We start from the raw sequence: 23,460 nt of genomic DNA, 5'->3' as shown, positions 1-23,460 counted from the left end.
TGCCCGGACGCACTTCCTTGCTTGCGAAGGTGTAGCTGGTTGGTCCGAGCAGTCAGGAGGGAAACATTTTTTTCACGAAATACGGTGGCCCGTCCGGTGGGTCCCTGCTGTCAGGTGGAGGAATCATTATTTTTCGCGTAATAAGGAGGCACTTCCTTGCTGCGGCCGTGGACCCAGCTATCAGCCTCTCGACGTACAGTCCACGTCCGATGGAAGTCGTTCCTTGACCACGTTGACCACGCCGCGCCGAGAGCACCAAGGCGGTGGACGACGGCGAGGCCTAGGAAGGGGACAATGCGGAGCCGGTGAAGACACGATAGTGGATGCCCACACGAAGAGGAGTATGAGTATTCACTCGTATGGCTGCGGTGTGAGGCTGCCGTCGCTGCAGGGCCTGGCCTAAGGTGGGAATAGTAGGGGGCGGTGAGGCCTCCGCGGCAGCATGGCCGGCCACGGGAGGCAGGAGCAGGCGGCACGACCGACGCTGCTTTGGGCGGCTGGAGCAAGAAGACCAGAGGTTGAAGAAGCACTACGGCCGTTGGATGGACATCGTATGGTCACTGGAGCTAGAATCGTTCATATTGACTAAGTTGACAAAGCCCTCCATCCCCGTCAACTTAGTAGGCCCACAAGTCAGCTTCCCACCAAGGTGAGTCCCAGCTAGCAGGGGGAGTATTCATTTTTTGTGCGTAATAAAGAGGCACTTCCGGTGGGTCTGAGCTGACAGTGGGGGGAACATTTTTTTCGCGAAATACGGTGGCCCGTCCGGTGGGTCCCAGCAGTCTGGGGGGAAACATTTTTTTCGCGAAATAAGGTGGCCTGTCCGGTGGGTCCCTGCTGTCAGGCGGAGGAATATTTATTTTGCGCGTAATAAGGAGGCACTTCCTTGCGGCCGCCGTGGACCCAGCTGTCGGCCTCTCCACGTACAGTACTCTTCCGATGGAAGTCGGTCGTTGACCATGTTGACCACGCCGCACCGAGAGCACCAGGGCGGTGGACGACGACAACGCCTAGGAAGGGGACGACGCGGAGCCGGGGAAGACGCAGCAGTAGAAGCCCGCGCGGAGAGGAGTACGAGGGTTCACTAGTTCGGCTGCGGTGTGAGGCTACCGTCGCCGCAGAATAACAGGGGGTGTGGGTGAGTGGAGGGATGGCCTGGCCAACGGTGGGAGTAGTATGGGGGCGGTGAGGCCTCCGCGGCAGCACAGCCGGCTACGGGAGGCAGGAGCAGGCGGCACGACCGGCGCTGCTTTGGGCGGCTGGACCAAGAAGACCAGAGGTTGAAGAAGCACTACGGCCGTTGGATGGACATCGTACGGTCACTGAAGCTAGAATCGTTTATATTGAATAAGTTGACAAAGCCCTTGGTACGCACCAACTTAGTAGGCCCACAAGTCAGCCTCCGAAATGGTGCGCCCTAGATGTCAGGGGGAGGAATCATTTTTTGGGCGGCCGAAGCTAAGAATATCCAAGATTGAAGAAGAAGCACGACATCCGTTGGATAGATATCCAACGGCCACTGCTGCTAGAACCGTGTGTTGACTATAATAAGTTGACAAAGCCTTGCATACGCGTCAACTTATTTTTTTAGGGGACGCGTCACTTAGTAGGCCCACAAGTATGTGGCAGAGAACTTATAGCCCATTTGCGTTTTGTAAGAATGTACAGCCCATTTTTGAATTCTAATGGAATTTACAACAGCCCATTTACAGTTTGTTAAAAGTACAACCCATTTTCTAGCTAGGACAATGATTAATAATTTCAACCAACCGTTGAAGACAGAATTCCATAAAATTTCCCACATTTTGATGGGATCTGAAATATTTTTATCCCGAAATTTCTAGTCAGATTAAATATAAATTTGTATTACGTAAAAATCCAACGAAACATTGCGTGCACAACAATGAAAATTTAAGATTTTCAAAATCCATAAATAATATTTTATAAACTAATTTCGTGTTTGGTGCATTTTTTTATAGTTACTGCCCAGTTTTTATAATTACATCCCATTTATTATTTTTAAAGCCCATTTTCCTGTTAAGCCTAATGCATCCCTCCTAGGAAAGATTTGCAGCCCAACGGGGCGGAGAATAACAAGTTGACCTTGCCTGGGTATTCCTCAAAAAGACTTATAGCTGGGCTAGCCATTTTCATCTTGAAAAAAGTAGTATCTAGGCTGGATATCTGGCCTGGGCTAGACAGGCCACAGCCCACCCAGTTAATACCCTGCTCTCCTCTGAACAACAACGAAATCATCGCCAAGAAAAACTCTACAGTGCTCATGCCTCAAAAACACAAATACTACTTGAGCTTCTTGGTCCCAGCTGTCGGCCGCACCTTGTGCAATTCTCTCATTTATATTGACTACATAGGTTGACAATGGTGTGGGACCGTGATGTCAGGAAACCAGGAGAAAGCAAAAAAAAAATAGTTGTACATAATAAGGAGGCACTTGCGTACGTACGGCTATGGCCCTAGTGGGTCCCTAGTGTCATCCAGTCAAAATAAAGTCATCTCCTGAATCCTCATGTTCGTTGACCATGTTAACAATGCTCGGCGCCACGGCGAGCGCAACAACTCGAAGGACAATGGAGAGGGCCTCGCGGGCCCTACGGAGGTCTGATATAGCGCCCGCTGCTCATTCAGGAAGCCAAGATCTTTGGACACCTATGAGCACCTTCGAGAAACTGAGACGGCATGAAACAGTAAGGCCGCGCTTGGGAGCTCTGATTTATTTCAAACCTGTATTAACATACAAGTGTAATTTACTCGTCAGCGGAAGGCCCGAGGTCTGTAAGTAAAACCGGCGGGTTACGCGTGTAATTTGAGAGACCAGTGTATATTTTACGAGCACTGCTATATGGACGACATTACCAGACGATACATGCACGACGTGCGTATCATGCCATCCATGGGCAAGGCTGAAACAGCAGCTAACGGCTGGATTAGCAATCGTCCGAGTGTCGTTCAGCGTTTTTATCACGTGTGAAGTACTTCCGATATTTTACTAGTCGAAATCGACCAACCAAGCGCCTTCGCCCGAGACCATCTGCTTTAATTTACAAGCGGTTTTGCTTGGAAAACGATGACCCAATCACGGCCTAATATCATGAGTTGGTCGAAAGATCATATGGTTTCACGTCTAACCTACCCGACATGTCGTATAGGGTATGAATGAAACATCAAACGATGAACTTCTTACGCACAGAAACAACAGAAGAGGATGATCTTCTTAACAAGAAAATCACTGGCATTAGATCTACATGCAAAACAATACGAAGCATTATTCTCAGGAGGCACGGTGAACAGCTCATGATGCCGCATGCCACAACATTCCAAGATCAACTTTGCAATCAAACACAAGGCCTGTCATTACATAGACAATATTCAGAACAAACTCTTAACACAGGAATATCTCAGCAGAGTAACTATTTACTTCTAAACTGAACACAGGAATAGGAAAAAACACTCGACGCTGCTCACAGCAAGGGCGTCCCACTCAAAAATATCAAATGCATGTCTTCTGGCTAACACCAATGAGCAAATTTTGACAAGGTTTTCCAATTCCAATATATTAAACTAACATCTTCTTGCTAACATCAATGATTAAACTTTGACAAGCTTTTCCCATTCAAAATATGTAATGCCTATGATCGTGACCTGTCGTAGCTTCTTGTACTTGTTTGGGCACTTTTTGCCCAGGGCACTCCACGTGTTGTTAAATTGCCAATGGTCTCTGCAGACTAGTCATGTCACCGGTGTCTAATAATACTCTGTAAAGCTTCTCGGTCATTCCTTCTGTAATGTACCGCAACCAGTGACTGCTTCTTTCTGCAAAGTGGAACGACCAACTGGACCCAGTAACGCAACAGTTTGCCTTGGACACATTGGTTCCGTTTGTGCAGTTCAACTAAAATCGAAGTCGGAATAAAACCGAGCTTTAATTTTGATATCCCTGTAATAAACAATAGGTATAAGGGAAACAATTACTGAGAAATAATGGTTGATGACTTGTCTTAATGGGAAACAAAGCAGGAAAGAAGCAATTCTCCATCAGTGTGATTCATTCATATTGACTGAGACATTATCTTAACAATGCCTTGTTTCAACATGTATAAAGAATGACAAAGCAGAAAAGTACCATTCCTAAAACAATGCAACTGATTCGTTTTTAAAGAGACATTATCTTAACAATACCTTGGTTAAACATGTAGAAAGAACTACAAAGCAGGATAGTACCATTCCTAACAAGTGTTGCGGTTTTGAACTAAGATTCAGTAGTTAATTAATTCTGAGAGTGGCATTGCTTAATTTTACTAGCGGCATTAGATTAACGAAAAGCATAAACAGTTCCAAGGGAGAGTGGGCGCAACAACAATATGTGCTTCCATCTACTTATAAAGGGGGTGATGCAGAGTTTGTTGTAACAAAGCAACAAGCATCATGTCTGGGTTGGTCCCATTTTTGTTCACTAGTTAATGGGAAAAGACAACAATACAATAGCTTCAATTCAACATTTATTTAAAACAGTACCAATACAGGTAGCACAACATCTCAAAGCACACTGCACAATCATGTGGATGAAGGCCTGTACTGACCTTTCATGAGAACACCAGGATAAAATACGAATCAGCCAAAACGAATAGGAAATCCAATCTCCTTTTGTGCAGTTGCACTGAAATCAAGCAAAGTGTTTCACATAGCGAAGCAAAATGTCGCAATAGCAACAAGTTGAATAGATATCATGTGGTTGAGACCAAGATTTGAAACAACTCGACAGGAACACTGGAAACAAATCTCGGATCTCCTTTTGTGCAGTTCCACCAAAACTAAGCAAAGTCACCGGTGTGACATTCAAGTTGAACTGCACAAAACACTCTTAAAACATAAGTGTTTTGAGTAGCGAAGCAAAATGTTGCAATAGCAACAAGTTGAATAGATATCATGTGGTTGAGACCAAGATTTGAAACAACTCGACAGGAACACTGGAAACAAATCTCGGATCTCCTTTTGTGCAGTTCCACCAAAACTAAGCAAAGTCACCGGTGTGACATTCAAGTTGAACTGCACAAAACACTCTTAAAACATAAGTGTTTTGAGTAGCAAAGCAAAATGTCGCAATAGCAACAAGTTGAATCGATACCCCTGTTTTAATCGAGGCAAAAAAGGAAACAATTACTTGCCGATAAAGGAGGATGAAACAAACGGTGACAGAAAGAAGCATCTAACTTATCTTGGTTGGAAAACAAAGTAGGATAGTAGCATTTGTAAAACGGTTGCATTGATTCATATTAACAGAGACACTCTCTTGAAACAACATTCGTTAAAAAATGTAATTTACTTTTAACAGTGGCATTACTTCAATTTTCCAGCGGCATTCTTAGATTAACAACAGCAAAATACCTGTATGGGACATGCTAGCACCATGTGCGTCCACACGTATAAATGGGTGATGCAGAGTATGTAGCCAAGCAGCATATCTGTGTTGGTCCCATATTTGTTCTCTTTGAACTTTTTTCCTATGTGAGGGCAGCAAATCTAGTCCTGCACAAACTACCTGACCCCCCACCCAGTTTCTTTCCCTTTTCAACAAAGAGATCGGTTCCTTACATATGTGTGTACTGGGTTACCCCCTTTTCCCCTTTTTGACCAACAAAGCGGCTGGATAGCCAGTCTATACTACTTTTCCTCCCTCCTTTCCTCATTGAACCACATCCTAGATTCATGCTCCACCCCACCGCACCTTTCTTTCCTCTTTGAACCAAGACCTAGATTCGACTACAGATCGAAAAAGATCCACATGCAGCTAGAGCAACGGCGATTTCATAGAAACTTATACCTTAGGGTCGTCGGGATGTGGCAAGGCGTGCGGCGGGAGGCCGGATCTGCCCACACTACGTACGACAGCGAGGAAGTAGGGGTCGGTGGCCCTCTCGCACAGGCGCTGGGTGAAAGAGAACAACGCAGTCGGCAATGGATTGCCTCCCTCGCCGAAGGCGATAGAGTTAACGCTGCACCTCCTCCCCTTCCCGGTGTGACGGGATACATACGCCTCCTTCACCAGCTGTGAGGGGGGAGAGAGAGAGACAAGAGGCCAACACAGTCTTGTTTAGATCTGGTGAAGAGAGGGTGAGAGACTGTGAATATAGCAAACCCTAGCAAATGAACGCTGAGCCTCCAGCGTGTAACATATATGTATTGCGGCGAGCGTGTGGAGAGTGCAAACCCTATCTTGATGGGAACTAAACCAGGATACCCGAGAAAAAAAGCATTTCTTCATTTAACCAGTGATAGTACTACCACCATATGGACAATGACCGCACAACCACCATGTACTTTTTGTCGAAACAACATGTATACCTCCACCAAGGCATAAATCAGGACAATTTTTTAAGGGTCTGTTTAGGACACATCTAGATGTCTAAGTTGATGTCCACTCTGTTTGTGGTCTATTTTTTTTGTCCTAGTTTTTTTTGTTTCTTGTTGCTACAGTATATACTTGTGGGAGCTTAGATGTGATATCCTTAAATAACATCTAGATGTGAATTAGACAAACTAATTTTCTAACGTACCAAGAAAGAAAACTCGATGAAAAACACGCCCCCGCTTCCAGGTCGCGAGAGTCGTCGCGCACACACACATAGACATAGACATGCATATCCGTGTTTACGTAAAATTCCATTTCCATCTCCATCTCCAATCATATTTGTCCAACTGGCACATTATTTACGTTGTTAATTATATATGCAACAATATTAACGTACAAGATCTCTTGTTTGCGCACGTCCGGACCGCTGCCACGGCCGGTCCGGACCAACCCGAACCCTCTTCATCACCCGCGCGTGCTTCCCGCCCAAAACGGTCAGTGCAGCATTCATGCCCGGTCAGAGCGGACGCGACCTCTCACTGGCGCCGACATTGAAGCGGCGCGCCGGCCGAGAGAGCGTCGCCCGCGCCGCTTTCGGGTGCACGCGGCTGCTCCGCGTTCAAAGGTGCTACTATTGTTCGACTTCCCGAATAGGCGAACAACCAAGCGCAAAGTTTACTAGTACTAGTACTACTAATATAGTCTATAAAGGTACGTACTAGTACTCCCTCCGGTCCTCTTTTGTTTGCGTCTAAGGTGAAGCCAGGATACTAAGGAGCGATTGTTTCGTTTGAAATTGGACAGTTCTATCCCTGATGTGCTACGAGAGAGGCTGGGGTTAGTTTTTCTAGGCATGCATACCATTGGTTGATCCTTCCCCACACCGGAATTCTCGCGCTGCATGCATCTCTCTCTCTTTCAAGTTTGCATGCGTCTCACTCTTCCATGCCTGCATGTGTGTCACTCCATCTACATGCGCACGCCTTGGGAAGGGGCGATTGGTATGGGAGAGAGAGTTGGGAGTTACTGCGGCTGCACATGCAGTCAAAGCAGAACAGATGGGAGGGGTACCAGTAGAAAGAGCGGGGTAAAGAAGCTAAGGCGCAGAGCTTTGAGGGAAAAACTGAATTTTCTTAGGCGCAAACCAAAAAGGACCGGAGGGAGTACTAGGAACCGGATGGAGGAGCGTCTGCACTCTTATTATAATTTTAAAATGTGATAAAGCAATCTTCAACACATTTGGTTCTCTTCGAGGGTTCTCGCATGTGATAATGGAAGTTGATTGCATGGAACACTCACCACAATTCTCGCTTAATTCTGGCTCATATCCTGTTACAAATAGTAGCGCTCGGTAATATTTCCTCTTTTTTGTTATTAAGCATGTAAACAGGACAGCAAACCTTGCGACGCATCTTCGTGCGAACCGTGCTTGCTGCACTTTGAATGTGGCCGAGAGCTGGCTTGATGAAAAACCTCGCTTCCTACTTCTTTTTTTGCGGGGTACCTCGCTTCCTAGTGACCAGTGTCTTGGCTGATCGTCCTAAGAAGGCTTATATATGAATAAATTAAGCCATATTAACCGGAAAAAAGATTAAGCCATATTAACCGGAAAGGAGGGAGTATGGACTATCACTACTTTTTGGTGTGTCCCGTCAACTCGCAGAACAAGGAGAAGCTTGCAGGAGAAGGTGAAGCTTGCTTACGCTTTGACTAATGCAACCTACCCTCGGTGGACATGCATCAGTCCATTCGGTATCAGATTGTCAGAGGCATACACTATAGTACCCAACATGCGGAGTACCATCATTGTTTGTCTTCACGAAGAGGCGAAGAGCCAAGCGCAGTAGTACGAGTAGTACTACTACTAGAACCGCATGGTGGAGCGTCTTTACTCTTATTTTTTATCTCTGATAAAGTACACGTTTATTCCGGAGAAGGGCGGAAAACGGCAGCCCAACATGTAATGAATGATATCGATCAACCAACCATGCTCGAACATATCTTGGCCTCCGTGCGAGCCGTCTGTGTGTTCTAGCTCCTCGTCTCTCTCAAGGAATGGCGGGTTGGCTCTTTGCTGTCAATTGAGATCGGTTTGCTCACACTCCTATCCCACATGTCAGTGATATGCCAAGAGGAGGTGCATTGACCGACTGGCCATACGCGTACTTGGTTTTGCACCTTCATACTACTCCTCCCTCCGTCACAGTTTACCGGGCGTGCTTCATTATGATGCATTTCTCTCAATGCATTTCCAGCACCAGAGAGACTTTAGATGCGTTTGGTTTAATGCTCAATTAATTAGGGCGTCGTAACCGCAATCAAGTCCACAATTTTCTCTCCATGTACTCTGTACTACTACGGAGTGGAGTACATGCATGCATGTGTGTACCCGGGGTGGAAGCACTGTATGCATGTGTGTACGCATTATTCCTCTAGTAATAGACACCGTGCTATAAGGCTGGTCGTAATGATAGTATCATAACTAGTATCATGCATGCCAACTAGGCAATTTTGATTATGTGTCATAGCATTAAATGAAGAAAAAGAGGGTGTAGTATCATATCATGATACCGTATCATATTAAATGCTATGCTACTTCGTGTCATGCATGGCAATAAATAGAGTACAACATGATACTAATATATGATACTATGCATTAGGAAGGTAGTATCATACACTAGTATCATATGCATGATACTAGTATATGATACTCCCCATTACAACCAGCCTAACTACCAATTCTATTTTTCAGGCCGATCGCTAGTCGCCTTGGTCCCACAGATTCATTTTCTTTTTTTTGAAGTGCGCTATATAAACAGTGACGGATGGAGTAGTATGAGCGGATTCAAAGAAGAGTGTATTGATGGTTGCTTCTTCAGAGCAACTTACAGTGGGAAAGGTGGGGCTTATGATTTGACTGCTCATTACTCACTATTAATGCGGCGCAACGACCAGGCTGAGTCTCCCATGCGGTTGTGCACTACCCCCTAGGTTCTTAAATATACTCCGGAGTATTTGTCTTTCTAGAGATTTCAACGAGTGACTACTCAAATATTTTTCTTTTTAGAGATTTCAAATGGACTGGCACATACGGATGTATATAGACATATTTTAGAGTGTAGATTCACCCATTTTGCTCCGTATGTAGTCACTTGTTGAAATCTCTAGAAAGACAAATAGAATATTTAGGAACGGAGGGAGTACACATACGAAGCAAAATGTGTGAATCTACACTCTAAAATATGCCCGTTTGAAATTTTTAAAAAGAAAAATATTTAGGAACGAAGGAGTATAATTTTGTGCATGGCACATGGACCAGGATGATGAAGAGGCTTCTGGCAATGCTATCAAGCTTCCATCATTTGTTTACATAATTGACGTACTATACAAATAATTTTCCAGCGACATGAAATTGTACAATGGTGTGAGCTTTCAGCTTTTGTTTCGCGTGTCTTGCCATCGATGCTCTTTCGGAAACAATAAGAAACTAACTCCCTTGCTAATGCATGTCAATTATTAGCAGATCAGAGCTAATAATTACATCACAACTGAAAACAGAGTTGTGAGAAGGTGTTGAATTAAAATTGATCCATGCTTTCATTGGCAGCAATGTCCCCCCAGCTCTGTCTAAATCAACAAGGCATGTTGGGAAAAAATGTAGCTGTCTGGAGCATGCAACATTGCGATCATTTTGTGCAGTTCCACTAAAATAGAGCTGAGCGTCCCTGTTCCAAAGATATTAAGTGTGATTACGATAATAGAGGACTGCTGATGAAACAATAAACACACAAATAGAAGCCGGTCACCTTTGCAGTCTATCTTAAGACTAACTAGTTGGAGAAGATTAGGCTCGGAGTTGGATGAGGAGGATAGAGCAAAACCAATCTCCCTTTGTGCAGTCGCACTGAAATGTAGAGACGTTGCCCGTGTGACATTTTAGTACAACTGCACAAAACACGCTTAAGAAAAAAGTGATTTGTGTAGTTCACCAAAAGGTCGCAATAGCAACAAGGTGAAATGGATAGCCCTGTTTGCAAAAAAGAGGCAGAAAGGAAACAATTACTGGCCAATAACAGTTGATGACACATGCGACGACAAAAAAGAAGCATATTCCTTGCCCTAAGGGAAGATAACAACACGGTTGTGTTTGTCTAAAACGGTGTGAGGACGAGAATGCAATATGGAAAGTACACTGGACGAGCTACGTTTTGGGCAAAGAACTATGGAAGATCCACATGCAGCGACGTGGGAAGACGGGCAGTGGAGCAAGGCTGGAGGGGATACCTGGAGGTCGTCGGGATGTAACTAGGTGAGCGGCAGCGGGCGGAATCTATGAGTAGGTGGCGTAGGCCCTGCCGCGCCGGAGCTTGGTCAGAGAGAACGGCGTGTACCGCAGATGGGACGTGCTGCCTCGGCGCCGTCGAACGGAGAAACGATGCACTTCCTCCCTTTCCCCCGGCGGACGGGATGCAGCCGGATCAGTCACCAACAGTGAGAGAGAGAGAGAGTCCACCGCACTCCCTTCCCCCGGCGGACGGGATGCAGCGGATTAGTGACCAACAGTGAGAGAGAGGCCACCGCACTCCCTTTCCCCCGGCGGACGGGATGTGGCCGGATCAGTGACCAACAGTGAGAGAGAGAGAGAGAGAGGCCACCGCACTCCTTTCCCCTGACGGACGGGATGCGGCCGGATCAGTGACCAACGGTGAGAGAGAGAGAGAGGCCACCGCAGACTTGTGTGAGATACTCTGAAGAGCGACAAATCAGGCACGCAAGGCTCCATTGTACATAGTGAGTGGACTACCTTTTTCTCCATAAAAATCATTTTATATTCTGTGTACGTGCCATTGAGTGCTATAACTTTATTTAAAAATAACACGACAACGCGTCAAGTCGAACTTTGTTTCGTGCAGGCGTGGTACATGACCTCCCTAGGTAAACAACTGCTACAGTCATTCAAATTAGCACGTGGGCTGCCATTTCATAAAGAAATGAGCTCCACCGTGTACCCGCGCGGGTGTGGCTAGGCACGAAGCGTGAGTACGTGCACGGTGCACCTATTCTCTTCTTGTATATGTACATCACCTACGTGGGGTTGTGTGAGAGAGATACAAACCTAGAGAGATATAGTGTGTGGGTTCTTGAGAGTTTTTTTTGGGGGGGGGTTCAATCAAAAAATGTAACATATGCAATGTGTGTGAAATAGAGTCCTGGATATAACATATATATAGAGGGGGCGATCCATGAGAAGAGAGTGGAGGTATCATCGGCTTGAGGTGTCCATAGAATCGAAAAGAGGGATGATGATGTGTGTGTGTGTGCGCGCGCGATCGATAAAGAGTGCCATCGAATTTGTGTATGCCCACGTCAAAGATATAGAGTGGCTGCCTACTGGAACGTGAGAGGGGACATGTGCAGTTTGTCTCTGTGGCATGGATACCTACCTGCAACGCTCGACTATCAGTGTGTGGTGGGGGAAGAGGGAGGCCCAATTAACTATAGAGGTACAATGGCTGGTATATGTGTGGAGGAGGAGAGAGGCCTACCTCGTGTATTAAGGAGATCGATCTGCCTCATGTATTAAGGGAGATCGATCGACATCCATGCATATGTGCAGGAGAGGAATAAGGTTGGGAGAGAGACAGAGCTAGAGTGTTGGAGGGGGTGGTAGTGGAGTTGCTTCTAACAAATGGTGGGATAGGCTTGCTAGACAAACGGAGGGCACGCCCGCAATATCAATAAGAGAGGAGATGGCTGCTTGTTGTCTGTGCACGTGCGTGTGAGAGACGGGTCAGGAGGCATGCACGAATGATGAGGGGGGACGATGTGGCTATGGTAAGCAGACATAACTACATAGGAAGATCAATCACCCTTTGTTAGAGAAAGGAGAGACATAACTTGTGAGGTACGTCGATCGATGGGGGGGTAGTTAAAGTCGATCCAGTTATATGTTGGGAGATCGATCGGTATACATGCATGTGTGTGTTAGAAGCAAACGAGGCATGATGAGAAGGATAGAGATAGAGGGATGCATGTAGGAGGTGGTACGAGAGGCATACTATATCGAGCGGGGAGGAGTGTGCGAGTACGAGAACGATGAAAGGAGTGGTGGGAGTGAGGCATGGACGGTGATAAGAGAAGAGGGGAAGCTTGTGTTTGTGCTAGGCACACCTGGCTAGAGAGGCATATCGATCGATGTGTGCCATAAAGAAGGAGCTGGGGGGCCTACACACACCATGGGTGAACGACCTAAAGTGAAAAGACAAATTTGCGCGATGGAGCTAGAGAATGCCGAGGGAGGGTGAGAGGGATGCGGGCGTGTGCATGCACAAGAGAAAGTTAGCGCTAACTACAAAGATAAGAGGGTTGTGTGGGTGTAAAAGACGAATAAAGATCATATATACTTCATTATAAAAAGCGAATTCAGATATTTGAAGAATTTATCATAGTGTTTTAAACCGATGCATGTGTGAATATACATAATGGTGATACACATGGTGTGTTTATGAACATGTTATACTACATTTAATATATTTTATCTCTACTCTTATAAAAAACGGAGTTGTTGATGATGGTGTGCCTGCCATACTGCATTATAGGCCGTCCGATTTATATCTGGCGGATAGCAAGGAAACTACGATGGTTGAAGTTGGCAACAATCATGATTGTAGATTCTTATTGAAATAGAGAAACGAATTCAAATTTAGTTCGAATTGCAGAGGTAGTATAGACATTTGGAATGCACTAAAATGTTGGTATGAGTAGGTTACATGCATTATACAGCAAGCGAAAAATTTAATCGGACATAACATGGATTCATACTCCCTCTTTCCATCTATATAGGGCGTAATGAGATTTTTAAGACCGCCTTTGACTATTGACAAGATTAATAGTACATGACATGCACAATGTGAAAATTATATCATTGAAAGAACCTTTCATAGACGAAGTTAACGGTGTGCTTTGTGTAAGTTGCATGTCATATATCATTGCTCTAATATTTGGTCAAAGTTAGCATCAAAAAACGCATTAGGCCCTATATAGATGGAAGGAGGGAGTAGCTTTGAATAGCATTTGTATAGTAAAACGGGGCAAGACTCTCTCTTCGTGTGGTGTGAATAGTTTTATTTTTTTGTTTTCTTTTTGGTTGAGGGAAGTGCGAATTGACTTGGTACGTACAAGTACAATATTACTACACGTTAGGCTTGTCCCTAAAATTCAACCCGCGTCTTGTTATATCCCGAAAATTCAGATATCGTGCTCCCAAAACTGGCGCCTTCACAACCCGCGCCTTGCTATCCCAAAATTACAATGCGCGCAAAAACTCCCTCCAGTTGCCAAATCCCGACACGCGAAATCCCCCTTCTAACCCTGAGCCGAAAGGGCCGCTAGTTCAAATCGGTGGGGGGTACTTTTGTAACACACCCTACATTTTGGACAAGCGCCTCCCTAAGTCATGCTTCACCCCTCTCATCACCCCCTTTTCGCCATTCGAAATCCCAGGCTGCCATAACCTCTCCGCTCCAGCCGCGAAACCCCACCCTCCTCCGTCCGCCACGTCACCGCTGCCCAACTGGAGCCTCTTCCCCGACGACATCGTCCACCGCAACAACTCGACGTCCCTCGTCCACCTCCCCGGATGAGGATCCGTCGTCCATCTCGCCGTCCAGCCAGTTCAGCCGCCCCGTCCTCCACCTCCAAGGATAGTAACATTGCTCCTTCTCTCTTTTTCTCTCATTTTTTTTTCTGTTTTTTTGGTGGGCTTCTTTGGCCTCTTTTTTTATTTGGGCTTCTTTGGCCTCTTTTATTTTTCATAAAGTCTAGAGTCTCATCCTGACTTATTGGGGAATCATAGTATCCATCATCCTTTCCTCACTGGGCAATGCTCTAATAATGATGATCATCACACTTCTATTTACTTACAACTCAATATTACAACTCGATATCTAGAACAAAGATATGACTTTATATGAATGCCTCTGGTGGCGTACCGGGTGGAATGATCTAGCATAGCAAAGATATCAAAAACGGACAAGCCATGAAAACATCATGCTAGCTATCTTATGATCATGCAAAGCAATATGCCAACGAATGCTCAAGTCATGTATATGATGATGATGGAATTGCATGGCAATATATCTCGGAATGGGTATGGAAATGCCATGATAGGTAGGTATGGTGGATGTTTTGAGGAAGATATAAGGAGGCTTATGTGTGATAGAGCATATCATATCACGGGGTTTGGATGCACCAGCGAAGTTTGCACCAACTCTCGAGGTGAGAAAGGGCAATGCACGGTACCGAAGAGGCTAGCAATGATGGAAGGGTAAGAGTGCGTATAATCCATGGACTCACATTAGTCATAAAGAACTCATATACTTATTGCAAAAGTTTATTAGCCCTCGAAGCAAAGTACTACTGCGCATGCCCCTAGGGGAATATATTGGTAGGAAAAGGCCATCGCTCGTCCCCGACCGCCACTCATAAGGAAGACAATCAAAGAAACACCCCATGCTTCAAATTTGTCACACAACGGTTACCATACGTGCATGCTACGGGACTTGCAAACCTCAACACAAGTATTTCTCAATTCCACAATTACTCAACTAGAATGACTCTAATATCACCACCTTTATATCGCAAAACTATTGCAAGGAATCAAACATATCATATTCAGTGATCTACAAGTTTTATGTAGGATTTTATGACTAACCATGTGATTGACCAATTCCTGTCATCTCTCTAACGGATATAAGTGAAGCAAGAGAGTTTAATTCTTTCTACAAAAGATATGCCCATGTTATAACGAATATAAGTGAAGCAAAAGAGCATTCTACAAATGGCGGTTTTCTATGTGAAGAGAAACAGGCAATCCAAACTTCAAAAGATATAAGTGAACCACATGAAGCATTCTATAAAGCCATACTCAAAAGATTTAAGTGAAGTGCACTGAGCATTCTATAAATCAACCAAGGACTATCTCATACCAGCATGGTGCATAAAATAAAAGTGAAAACTAAATGCAAAAGACGCTCCAAGACTTGCACATATCGCATGAACGAAACGAATCCGAAAACATACCGATACTTGTTGAAGAAAGAGGGGATGCCTTCTGGGGCGTCCCCAAGCTTAGACGCTTGAGTCTCCTTGAATTTTTACTTGGGGTGCCTTGGGCATCCCCAAGCTTGATCTCTTTCCTCTTCTTCTTCTTCTTCTTCTTCTTCTTCTACTTCTTCTTCTTCATACTGAGACCTCCTCGATCAAAACACTTCATCCACACAAAACTTCAACAGAAAACTCGGTAAGATCCGTTAGTATAATAAAGCAAATCACTACTCTAAGTACTGTTGCAAACCAATTCATATTTTGTTTTTTCATTGTGTCTACTGTAATATAGCTTTTCCATGGCTTAATCCACTGATAGAAATTGGTAGTTTCATCAAAACAAGCAAACTATGCATCAAAAACAGAATCTGTCAGAAATAGAACAGTCTGTAGTAATCTGGACATTCACCATACTTCTGGTACCCCAAAAATTCTACGAAAATTAGTAAAAATAATCCAGTTGTATACAAAGACAGTTCAAAAAGAATCAGAACCGTTTGGTGTTCCAGTAAAACATGTAAAATCGCGCACTACAGCCAAAGTTTCTGTCTTGCACCGCACAAACCAACAAGCATTGTAAACATCCTAAAGGCAAACCTTGGCACATTATTTTTATAATACAATGGAATTGTACAAGGGGATAATTATTTTTAATGAAAAGTTTCTGTAATTAAGATTCACAAAGTTTCCATGGGCATGAACAAAGTTCAAGGCTAGCTCCCACTTTAACAATGCTCGTCTTTCTCACTTTCGCTTTCCTTTTTGAAAAGTTCTGGGTTCCCCTCTTTATTTTTTGTTTTTCAACTTTATGAAAGCACTCAACAGAAATAAATGACTCTCTAAAACTTCTGGGTTGTCTCCCTGGCAGCGCTTTCTCTAAAGCCATTAAGCTAGGCATATAGTGCTCAAGTAATGAATCCACCCGGATCCCAAGGTATGTCAAAGCCAATTTTAATTAACAATGATTTGTGATTTAGTAGTGAGCACAAAGTAACATAAATCATGCAACAACAAAGTCTAACTCTCTTCCTATGCATCGGCATGTCATAAAAGAACAATTCATGCACACCAAGTAAAGGCCAATGCATAGTATAAGCAGTTTCTTGCAATTTTATCATATTGGAAACATAGAGAGGTGGAGATATAGTTCCTCTCTCATAATAATTGCAAGTAGGAGCAGCAAGAACATGCATATTATATCTATCAAAACCATCATGTGTAGTAGTAAAATGCAACCCATCAATATAATCTTCAATAAGGGTAAACTTCTCCGATATAGTGTAGTAGGAGAATTCAAAAAGATAATAGGACTATCATGTGTGGGTGCAATAGCAATAATTTCATGTTTAACATATGGAACTATATCAAGTTCATATCCATAAGCATAATCATATTGGCATCTTGGCCACAAGCATAGAAAGCATCATCAAAAAGGGATATTTCAAGAGAATCAACGGGGTCATAACAATCATCACAGCAAATTAGCAATCATCCTTTGGTAAGCACGAAGGGGAATTAAACAATGTATGAGTTGAAGAGTTACTCTCATTAGAAGGTGGGGACGGGTAGCTAATCCGCTCTTCCTCCTTTTGTTCTTCGCTCTCCTCATCATCTTTTTCATCCAATGAGCTCACAGTTTCATCAATTTCTTCTTCCATAGACTCTTGGAAAATATTAGTCTCTTCTTGGACAGCGGAGACTTCCTCAATAAATGCATCAATATCGGCATTATATTCATAATTCTCATAGCAATATTTAAGTATAGCAAAATTTCCTGGTTTGTAAACAGCATCATCAAGATTTTCACACGTTTTAAACAAAGATTCAATTTCATAAGCACCCATAAAAGCAACGAATTCTTCTATTTGTTCCACATCATAGTAATCATGTATACCATTAGCATAAGAAGCCAAGGTTTTATTATCATTAAATTTGCATGAAAAGTCAAGGTGTGGAGCCTTCATCCTAGAACAAGTATAATCATATCTCAAGCATAGTTGACGAGCATACCAATGCAACATATGAATTTTATCCCATAATAGTTTCCCTTTTTGTGTCAAGCGATAATCCCTAAAGTATTCACATTGATCCAACGTGTCTCCCATAACATAATTGAATGGGGTTTTCTCAGGATTATTAAAGTAGTACATAATTTCTTTCACATAACGAGCATCGAGGGTTTTAGGAGGTTCCCCATCTCCATGAGTAGCAAGTACGCCTATTTTTTTGGTATTTCATGTTCCATATCCATAACTAAAGATAGAAAACAACTAAGAACAACAAATAAAAATTACTTAGTGATAAAGCAAACAAGCACACACGAGAATATTCACCCCATGCTATGACTCCCCGGAAACGGTGCCAGAAAAAGGTCTTGATAACCCACAAGTATAGGGGATCAATTGTAGCCTCTTTCGATAAGTAAGAGTGTCGAACCCAACGAGGAGCTAAAGGTAGAACAAAATTCCCTTAAGTTCTATCGACCACCGATACAACTCTACGCACGCTTGACGTCCGCTTTACCTAGAGCAAGTATGAAGCTAGAAGGACTTTGTAGGTGTTGTTGGATAGAATTGCAAGACAATAAAAGCCCCGTAAATAAAAAGTAGGGGCTGTTTAGATAAAGAAGCAATAAAGTAAATATAGCGAGTGTGGAAAAGTGGTGGTAGGAGTTGTGAAATTGTCCCTAAGCAATTGGCTACTTTACTAGATCGATAGCAAGTTTTATGTGGGAGAGGCATAGGCTAACATACTTTCTCTTCTTGGATCATATGCACTTATGATTGGCACTCTAGCAAGCATCCACAACTACTAAAGATCATTAAGGTAAAACCCAACCATAGCATTAAAGTATCAAGTCCCCTTTATTCCCATACACCATAACCCCCTTACTCGGGTTTATGCTTCTGTCACTCAAGCAACCCACTATAGCGAATCATGAACATATTGCAACACCCTACAACAGGAATCCCTCACGCTTGCGTGACACGGAGGGCACAATAGGACAACAACATAACCACAAGAAAATTAAACCAATCATAGAAATTCATCAATCACCAATAGGACAACGAAAATCTACTCAGACATCATAGGATGGCAACACATCATTGGATAATAATATGAAGCATAAAGCACCATGTTCAAGTAGAGATTACAGCGGGTAAAAGAGAGGTTACACCGCTGCATAGAGGGGGAAAGAGTTGGTGATGAGGGCGGTGAAGTTGTTGGTGTAGATCGCGGTGATGATGATGGCCCCCGGCAGCGCTCCGGCGCCACCAGAAGTAAGTGGGAGAGAGCCCCCTTCTTCTTCTTCTTCCTTGACCTCCTCCCTAGATGGGAGAAGGGTTTCCCCTCTGGTCCATGGCCTCCATGGCTTGGGAGAGGTGAGAGCTCCTTTGAGATTGGATCTGTCTCTCTGTCTCTCTCTGTTTCTGCGTACTGGATTCTGCCCTTTCACTGTTTCTTTTATATCCGGAGATCCGTAACTCCGATTGGATTGAAACTTTCGCCCAGATTTTTCTCCGAAAATTAGCTTTCTTGCTGCAAAAGAGGAGCGTCAACCGCCTTACGGGGTGCCCATGAGGGTCAGGGGCGCCCCCTGCCTCGTGGCCCCTTCAGGCACCGTCTCGCGTTGATTTTTCTTCCCAAAAATCATAAATATTCCAAAAATGATCTATGTCTATTTTTATCCCGTTTGGACTCCGTTTGATATGGGGTTTCTGCGAAACATAAAACATGCAACAAACAGGAACTGGCATTGGGCACTGGATCAATATGTTAGTCCCAAAAATAATATAAAAAGTTGCCAAAAGTATATGAAAGTTGTAGAATATTGGCATGGAACAATAAAAAATTATAGATATGATGGAGAAGTATCAGACCTCTAGGCATTTCGAACCGTTTTCACACCCCGCATTCCGTGTTTCGAGGCCACACCTCATTGGCATGTCTCGTCAAAAACAGAGATCGTGCCCACCTAATACGGGATTGCATATCAATGATATCTGGGTAATCCAACCGACTACCGCGCATACCCACATCGGGAACAGACGAGGTTTTAAGGCTAGGGAGGCGGGCGTTTGATATTCATGGCTTATATAAACGGGGTAAGATTTATCTTTTCCATCCCACACCTTCTTCCTTTCTCTGCCTCCCTATCTCCGAGCTCCAGCGCCCGAGCCTCGAAACCTCCAACCGCCACCAGCCTCCCCAGTCATGTCCGAAACCGGCCTTCAAGGCAAGTGGGCATCCTCCTCCATGAGGGAGAAGGACATCAAGGAACTCCAAGATGTGGGGTACCTGAGTACGGACATTGCGTACAGGATCCCTGCCAAGAAAGCAAGTCATCCCCACCCCGGAACCCGGCGAAAGGGTGGTATTTATCCCCTACTTCCTCCGCAGACTAGGGTTTCCGCTTCACCCTTTTGTCTGTAGCCTCATGTTCTATTACAGGCTAGATTTCCATGATCTAGCCCCAAACTCATTCCTCGACATCTCGGCATTTATCGTCGTGCGCGAGGTGCTCCTCCACATCCCCCCACTTCGGCCTCTGGCTCAAAGTCTTCAATGTGAAGCCAAAGGTGGTGTACAGGGAGCACGCAGACTGCGGAGGCGCGATGGTGAGCAAGCTTCCCAACGTCACCTGGCCCAAAGGGGCTTTTGTGGAGACTTTGAAAATTTGGCAGCAGGAGTGGTTCTACATCACCGAACCTCGCGGCGCCAACTGGGCGGCCACTCCTGAATTTAGATCTGGCCCTCCAATGTGGTTAGCATCGTGGATCAACAAGGTCTTGGACAGGGAGTTAGCAAACGAGGTGACGATGCTGCAAAAGCGCATCAAAAATATCATAAAAGGAATACCGACCTCCCTGATGTGGTCCAGGTGACGCTATTTCGCCGGATCCTTCCCTACGAGCACCGGCCTCTCCACATGTGGGAGTTTAATCCCGAATGGCCGCGAACCCTACAGCGATTCTTCAGCATAACGCACGAAGATATCTAGAGGCTGCTTTTCAAGGCCCAGAAGTAGAAGTCTTGGCCAGAGACGACCGACGACATCGGCCTCGATTGTGCTCACCCAGCCACTCCGGTAAGTTTTTAGTTTCCGAACATAACTCAGTCCGGACATCACAAGGGTGTATTGAGACTCTCATATTTGAAACAGGGCTGGACGAAGAAGGCGGAGCGGATTAAATGTCCGGCTCCGCTACCCGAAAGCCCCGCTGATCCTTTACTGACGAGGATGCTGGTTCTGGCACCGTACTAAGCGCCAAAAAAGAAGACCAAGAAGAAGGCAAGGAGGCCAAAGATGGCTCCCGCCGAAAAGGTCCCTCAGACACTATGTCCGGGGAGTCTGAAGCCCTCTCCTCCCACGAGGGGGACGAAGATGAAAAGGAGAAGGAGTAGGAAGAGAACAACTCTCCCCCTAGGGGGAGGAGGAAGAAAAGGGCGGCTTCCGTAGACCCAGAAGTGGAGGCGTCCAAAAGGGGGAGAGTATCTCTCTTGGACAACTCGGATTCGGATGCCAAAGTCATCCCCGAGCACCGCCCTAGGTCGAAGCTCCTAGCCAAATCATGAGCATCTTCCAGATGCCTTACATACATCAGCTTTTACAATTATCGCTTTTAACATATTGCATTGTGTGTTTCAGCCCAGCCCACGATCTCCCTCAAACATCATCTCCAGGAAATTCGTTGGAGCCAGGGGCAGTGGAGAGCGAGACGCCTCCACGGGCTTCCCCGCCTATCATTCCGGACGACACTGAAGTTGTGTCCCGAAGAGCCTCTCCAGGCCACGAAGAGGTGCAGGAGGCTGTTAGGACGGTGCCAGAGGGTAACGCCTCGGTTGCCGAATACATGGGGGGACCAACCCCCATGGAAACTAAGGACGGGGGCCATGACCAGTCCGGCCCCTAGCCGCACACTGTTCCGAAAACCCATATAGTTCCGGAATCTAGCGAGCGACTCCCTTTGAAGGAGGGGGGAGCGTCGACTCCATCGGTGGCCTCCATAAATCTGGAAGTGCCAGATAATTTTACGGAAGCACTTTGTCGTGCTTCCGTCATGGAGGAGCACCGCACCCTTATGGGTGTGATGGCTGAGAAGATTCAGTCCGCCAAAAGCGGGCTGAACGAAGCCTTTACCAGCCTGTTAACGGGCTTTGAGGTATGTGATGTAATTTTCTAACTGAATTCAATAAAGAGATATACATGTGTGTAGATAGTAGCCCCTGAGACTCTGTCCGGTTTCGAAGGAGCCGGACAGAGGATCACATAATATTCGGCAGAGGTGACATTCTATTATACAACAGGCTTCCCTGCTGGCGGCGAGCGCCTAGTCCGCCGAAGTTTCTGAACTCACTCGGAAGCTGCGGGTGGCCGATGAAGAAGTGGTCCACATCAATAAGTGGTTTGAGGAGACACAAGCTATGCATACATTGAGTATGACTCCCCAGGCGTTGATCGTTTGATGACGGACTAAGAAATGTTTTGACTTTGCTCGCAATTGGCGCCGATGAGGTCGAGTCCCTCAAATGCTCCCTTGCCGAAGCCAAGAAGGAGGTAGAGGCGAGCAAGGCAGCCGCCAACAAGGCGGTCGAAAGCTTAGAGGAGGAGAAGACACCCACCAACGACATGAGGCGCGGTTGGGTGAGGTTGAAAAAGAGGTCAAGGACGCCATTGCTAAATGCGAGTCCTTAGAGCAGACGAGCTTGGAACAGGCCTCCGATCTTGTCAAAGCCTGTGAGAGCCTGAAGGAAGCCCGAGCTAATGCCCAGGACGCTCGCCAGGAGATCCAGGAGGCAAGGCGTATTGCGGCTGGTAAGGCCTTTATTACGCAAAGTAGGTATGCTAGTAGAAGATATATTTTACTAACCTGAGTATGGAGTTCTCCAGGCGCCTTTTCCAACCTGCCAAGGATCATTGCAGACGCTGCCGCATTCTTCTGAGCCGAACCTAGCAGCCACTTTGGGCTCATGAAGAAGCTGGTGGAGGCATTCCCCCTCATGAACTACATAGCAAAACCACATGTTCCCAATCCTACTCATGCAATCTTTGAGGGTGAAACTAATGCATTGTAAAACTGGGTATAGAAGAGTATGACCAAAGTGGTAACTTGCCTTGCTAACGATCCTTAAAGCCTAGAGATTCGTTGTAGCAAGCTTCGCACTCCGGAAAATCTATCATAAACAAGCAATAGCATACATAAGCAATCAAGCAAAAAATGCAAAGAAAATTGAAGAAAAGATTCAGAAAACTCAAAAATAGGCAAAAACTCCTTTAAATATAATTTTTTTTAACAGTATCAAAATTATGTGGATTAGATCTCAATAGAAAGCTTATGTCAAGAGCTTTGATTTGCAAAAAGAATCAACTAAAACGGAGTTATGAAACTCAAATTACGATCAAAAGAAGTTCAAATTCAAATCTGAACAATACAAATTTTAAATCTTCAAAAATAACTTTAGTTTGGTTTTCTAGATAGATGAGATCATGCTAAAGATTTTGGCATTGGTTTTGTCGAATTTGGACAAACGGTTCAAAAGTTGTGATAGTTTAAAAAGCAGGGGCTAAACTGTAAATGAAATAACTGCAACTAGGTCCCTGGGTACGTGACAGAAAAGCTAACGGACGAAAGTTCGCTACAGAAACTTAAGAAACGAAATCATTAGCTATAGAGGTTAAACCAACGAATGTTCACTAACTAATAGATACTAGTTCGAAACAAAAAAACACACACGATCTAATAAGGACCGTCGATCCAAGATCGAATGGACGAGAGGGAGGCAGGGTTTACCGCGGCGGCGGTGGTAGTCGGAGGCAAGAAAAATGGCGGCGGCGGCTTCGAGCGAGGCGACGGCTCCGGTGGTCGGCGGCGACGGCGGAGTAGCTGGGGAGGTGCGGCGTGACGTGAGAAAGGCGATGGCGGTGTCGGCGCTCGGCTGCGGCATCGGAACGGAGCGCGGCGACCGCAGCAGATCTCGTCATAGCT

Source organism: Triticum dicoccoides, chromosome 1B (genome assembly GCF_002162155.2).
Source record: "Triticum dicoccoides isolate Atlit2015 ecotype Zavitan chromosome 1B, WEW_v2.0, whole genome shotgun sequence".
NCBI classification, from domain to species: domain Eukaryota; kingdom Viridiplantae; phylum Streptophyta; class Magnoliopsida; order Poales; family Poaceae; genus Triticum; species Triticum dicoccoides.
The sequence above is the reverse complement of the archived record's forward strand: the minus strand, read 5'-3'. Positions refer to the sequence as shown.